General features: G+C 43.0%; 1 protein-coding gene across 1 annotated transcript in view; it reads left to right on the top strand.

Annotated features, from left to right (window-relative positions):
- Positions 1-402: 402 nt before the first annotated feature.
- The window catches only part of ARL14EP (ARF like GTPase 14 effector protein), a 57,270-nt gene continuing 51,672 nt past the window's right edge, over positions 403-6,000 (top strand). The window contains exon 1 of the mRNA XM_086959470.1: positions 403-469. The gene's annotated coding sequence lies outside the window, so the exon portion shown is untranslated. The remainder of the gene's footprint in view (positions 470-6,000) is intronic.

Genomic DNA, 6,000 nt, shown 5'->3' with positions numbered 1-6,000 from the left:
TGGTGCGAAGGGATTTGGGGAAGGGTTACTGATCAGACAGGACTTTAAAAGATACTGCCATTCCGAATTAAGACGTATCAGCACAATTTTTCAATTAATATTAGTGTTCTTTGAGAGCACAACGTATTTCATATTTCAAAGTTCCGTTTCTTTAAAAATATGCAATCCTACGGGTTTGTTTTACTGTGCAGGATGGAAAAAAATAGTAAAAGGCATTGTCTAATTACTTAGGCAATCACCTAGTTTTGATTACTTTTCCATTTTACATTCCATTGGTGCTGATGTGACGTTCAGCGAAAGGTATGCCTACTCGTCCTTTTTCTGTGTCTAGTTTTGGTTTCCTGCGTCAATACGACGTCATCGTTGGGGGACTTTCCGGAAGTAGTGGGCTGGGCCGTGGATGGCTCCAACGCGGGATTCGAACAACGCAAGCAGCAAATCCGCCATGCAGGGGAAGAGGAAGAGCAAGGTAGTTATCTTAAGGGCGCCCCTGAGGCCTGGAGTCCGGCTATGGCAGGCAAAAAAGTGTGGGTAGCGAGAGGGTCGCCCTGATAGCTCCAGGGGCTGAAGGTGTGCAACTGCGGCTCTTTACTAGTCTTGGTTCTAGAGCCCTTTGGCACTCTAGGCCGAAGCCTAGGCGAGGCAGTTCTGCGTCATCTTAAGGGGGCAAGACCTAAAACGGCATACATGAAATGTGTGCTCTCTTTTTAAAGCAGAGGCAGATACTTGTCAGCATGCTGCACTAGGTCGAAAAATAGAAACCATGGGTGCCAGCTTACAGAAGAGGTGCGGTGTCCTTTTATATTAAAACATTGATTTACTCCTACGTTTTCGCCTCATTGTCCTGGCTCAAGTGGTTGTCTGGGGATGTTTGATAGAATTTAGCACTTCCATATTAGAAATTGACATTCCATTATTTAAAGGACAAGGCAGAGCTAAATGACCATGGTCAGAAACTTGTGTCTGCCTGTCTTTAACTGCGTACGTACTGGTACATGTTATGTCACTGCGCTGTCAATGTATGCGAGAGAGAGTAAACTCCGGCCTTAATGTCACCGGAATGAAATGCTGTGGCACTTATGAAACAATGCGAGTCGGCTCCCCCTAGTCTCGTGCTCTTTGCCAACCCAGCGAGAGTATGAGAGTTCCCTGCAGAAATACATGTTTTTTTTTTCTCCGTGATTATTCAGTATTGAAGCCCTACTGCACGTTTTGCCGACAAACATAAAATACGACGTGTTTGAGTGGCAAATGTGTCAGTGTGGGGTGTGTTTGCTTTTGAGGGGGTGACAGAAAAAGCAACGTTGTTTTCTTTCCTCCTAGCAGTTGTGCGGCGAAGAAGCAGACCATTTATTAGTATTTTTATTGCGGTTACGATGGCGGGAGATTCTTGGGGGGGGGGGAGGGGGGGGGGGCGGTTAACTGAGCGAAATGCCTCAACTTGGCAGACTCGTGTTTTGATTGGCCTGGCACCTTCATCGTTTTCTCTTAAATCTTACCAGAGCATCACGGCCACAGGCAGGTTACCCAGCGCTGCGGCGTGGACATCTTCTACTTGGTCGTTGTGCTAAAGGATGGTGCATGGAGCCCAAGCGACTTTATCCGTAGCTGTGCCATGACAATGATGGGCACCATCATTTAGTCAGTCAAATCACTTTATTCGGTTAGATAAAACCATAAAAATACAGAACATACAAATATAGACACATACAAAATACATTTGGCCAGAGTATTTAATAAAATTCATATTATAATACAGAAATATACACTACAGGATTTAAAAAATAAATATGTAAAAACAATCTGATAAAAGACAGTCAATTACGTAGATTCCTAAGTCTCTCAGCTGCTACATAAAAACAAGCTATATAAAAAATTTCACAAGGCTCATTCAAGAGTTGGAGGTACATTAGAGCCGGTTTAACCTGGGTAAATCCCTTTCTCTTTAGAACAGGAAGTAAAAACTTCTATATGATATCATTATAATGTATATCATTATTTTATGTAGTAACGCATTGCTATGTAGTAACGCATTGGGGTCAGGGCACGAGTCGGGGGTACACGTGTGTGGACGGCGTCCACCCACTTTTTTCACGGGCTGGGCGCCGTCAGCCCTGCCAAGAAGTTGGGCCCCACTGATGGATGCTGAATTTGTCCCGGATTAATTTCCAAACACCGGGACACTTTCAGCAGCGCCTGCACGTTATCTGCTTTCGATCATCAGCAAGAACGTGCGGGCGGGGAGGGGCATCTCTGATTTCAGACTCCTGCTAGCCCTTAACAAAGGTCGAGTCTGAGGGGTCATCAGACCTCCATTTGTTCAAGTCTCCTGGCTGGCATCGGTCAGGAGCCTCTCACTTAGATGCAAATGCAGCAGAGGGGAAACAAAGGCTCACACCTTGTTAGCACTTCACACATACTTAAGAGAGTCACTTTTTATTTTGTCCAGAACCTGTTTTTGAGATATGCATGCACTATCAATACGTCAGTGTTGATCTTTCCCAGTATTTACACTAAATAAATAGCACTTATATAGTGCTTACTACCCCTGAGGAGGCGTTGTAATTTAAATATCACTATTTTTTTTTTTTAAAGCACTATGGCGAGAGGATGCTTTACGCTGACACATGACAACGTTGTCTTATGTGTAGGTACAAAAGTGTGAATCTTTTGCCTAATCAGGAAGGTTTAGTATACAAAATGAGGGTCCCTGTGACCTGTGTAAACATTATTCACATTTATTTAAAGCAACAATAACAAAACAATAGACACTGTAAATTAATCACAATGAGCAAATCCTGCAATTTATAAGTTATAATAAGTGCCCCAAAGGAAAAGAAGTGAGGTAGCGTGATGCTGTGAAGAAGAAAGGAATAGATAAAGAATGATAATAGTCGTGACAAATCGATATATCAAATTCTTGAATTTTTTACACAATGAATCGGCTTCAGGTCCCTGAGCCAAAGAAAGGATTCATGAAATATCCCATTATTTCTCAAAAATGTCTATATTGATACTGGTATATAATATCCAAGAAGTGCGGGCGGTGTCAACTGAGGAAGAAGGGAGGTAGCCGTTGACGTTTCGACCCCACGCTACAATAGTAGGCGTACTTGAGGCCTTACATCGGGGTCTTCATCAGGACAGGGGTGCACTACAATTTCATGGTACGTAGAGATATTTTCATACGATAATCAGTTGAGGAAATCCACTTTTCAAATTCATCAAGATCTGAGGGTCGATCGCAATGGCGTCTAATGAGCAGGAACCGTAACGTATTATGAAAAACCTAATTGGGGCGGGTAGCCGCGTCGTATTTAAATCAATTCGCTCGCGTCCGAAGGTTTCTAATACCGGCGTCTCGTATCTCGCAATTGCTCTCCGTGACTGGAGGAGTGAAGTCAATTAGGTTTTTCATAATATGTTACGGTTAATCAGGAAGGTTGGCAAGTATACTCGAAATTTGCTCAAATGTACTCGTGATACACCTGCTAAACATATATGTGAGGGCTTAAGATCCGATGTCTCTTCTTGTGATGCCACTTCCTGTGATTTCATGTGCGTCACGTGCCGTGATATCAAGCGCTGTGATGCCACTTGCTTACTGAATAACTAGGTTAGTCCCCACACTTATTAATTATTATTATTTATTTTTTTTAGGACTTGTGCCCTGATTGGGGTAGTGACAGTATTTATCTTCTGAACTGTAGCCCTTTAAATGGGACATTTCTTTTCAGCACTGAAGCGCATGGCGTGTGATGCTCCACTGCACTAAAGCCAGTTATACGTGTGATGTTCCACTGCACTAAAGCCAGTTATACTTTGAGATGGATAGTATCACCCCTTTTCAGTGTGACTGCATTTTGTAATAAGTGAGTAATTGCACTCTGCAGAACCAATGTAACTTTTGAACTGCATAGATCACAAGGGTGACTTTCGGACTCCGCAGGTCCTTACGGCCACATGCATCATTGTAAGGTTTTGCGATTCCTTATTTGCGATTTTTAGGGAATCGCAAAATGGGATGCATGATTTTATTCACATAATATTTGCGATTCGGTAAAAATCGCAATTTTTACCGAATCACGAATATTATGCGAATGCCTAATTGCGATTTCGCAAATCCCATTGATTCCTATGGGCCAAAAGGCCCATAGGAGTCAATGGGAAGGCATTTACAAATTGCGAATTTGAAAATGCGATTCACAATTTGTTAATGCATTCCTAGGGTGCTGAGGGGGGTCCAAAGGACCCCCCCCCCCTGCACCCCTGAAATGTATTTTAAAGTGCATGTTTCACACACACATGTCCTAAGGACATGTGTGTCTGTAACATGAAAGTTTAAACAAGCATTTACAATGCAATGGTTCCGCCTTTGGAAAAGTTAGTTATTGGCATTGTAAATGACAAAATTTGTATTTATGTGTTGGTTTTGAAAACAGATAAATGGCATTGTCATTTACAGTGCCATTAGCTTAATCTCTGCAGTCACTTTGCACTCTCTAGCACTCCCTACTCACTCTGCACTCTCTAGCACTCCCTAGAACTCCCTACTCACTCTGCACTCTCTAGCACTCCCTACTCACTCTGCACTCTCTAGCACTCCCTACTCACTCTGCACTCTCTAGCACTCCCTAGCACTCTGCACTCTCTAGCACTCCCTATGCACTCTGCACTCATATAAAACGACCGCAGTGCTACAGCCTTACAATGTTTTGTTCAATAGTTTCTGCACTTTGTAGTGAAACTGGCACATACACACTCACCGGCACCTGTGTGCTATCAATTTCTGAAAAGATGCCATACTTACTGTACATATGCAACCCCTAAGATCAACCGCACACAAACGAAGAACATTCACTAGGGACAGAATACGTCTCTAACCCAAAATGAAGGTTTACAGATAAATTCAATGCAAAATCCGTCATTGAGATTTAGTTTAGATGTTTGCCAAAGATTTCTGTGTGGGGGCATTAGTTTAATTATATTCAGAGCGGGCTCAAAACTAGACTTCATACATCTACCAGAGCTCGGTAAAAGGTAAGCAGTTCTATTTGGAGTCACAATCAACAGTAACTTTAAAGACAACGGTCTCCAGCCGACTCTGCACTATAACCACTGGCGCTTATTTTAGTAGAACAGCTCGAAAGTAGCTATAAAAAGACGTTTTCGAAATGATGGGCGTTTAATGCGTTCGGAGCAATACAGCCAAGCAGAAAAGAAAGATGCTGACCAAAAGAGGCACAAAAAAAACATCTGGTATATAACCCAGTCAAGGCAATCCCTACTCAGAGGGCACCAAGAAATTCTCATCAGGTCGTGGTAAGCTTGCTCCATATTCCCTGGTCCTGTTTCGTCCTCCTTGCCCAAAGCCATGTTAGATCATGTAGTAGTAGGTCATGCTCTCTACACCAAGGCTTATGCTCTCAGTGATCCACAGTCAGAGATGTGACATACTTCTCTTGATCTGAAGTATCAGAATACAAACACCATCTCATTATTTTTTACTGGGTCCTTCAACCCAGTGTACATGCACACACGGGTCTTACCATGCGGCGAAACAAGTCTTTAACCCCTCAGCAGACACCTCATGCAACTTCGCATCATTAAACCATCAGTGATCTCCTAGGTCATATAAACCGTGATCATGTTAAGGAGCAAGATCTACAAGAATGCCTGCGTGTAACCTTGAATAACGTGATTCATTCATGACCTCCTACGCAAGTGTACGTGATTTTGTGTGACGGTCTGGTAGCTCCTCCTGGGCTGACACTGTGACTTGCAACTAAGATCTGGCAACTCCCTTATGCAAAAACACCTTGTGACTAGGGTGTCCAACCTAAGTCCAGAAAGGATCCATAGCAAATGTTCAAGATATAACCACTATTAAACCAGTTGAACTTCGATTCCTTGCATGCCTGGATCGCACCCCTGGACTCACGCTGGACACCTCGACCTGTGCAACATTACAACACTTAGCAGTCTCTACTACTGAGCAGA

This window comes from Lissotriton vulgaris, chromosome 2_2, assembly GCF_964263255.1.
Source record: "Lissotriton vulgaris chromosome 2_2, aLisVul1.2, whole genome shotgun sequence".
Classification (NCBI taxonomy): domain Eukaryota; kingdom Metazoa; phylum Chordata; class Amphibia; order Caudata; family Salamandridae; genus Lissotriton; species Lissotriton vulgaris.
The sequence above is the reverse complement of the archived record's forward strand: the minus strand, read 5'-3'. Positions and strand labels throughout refer to the sequence as shown.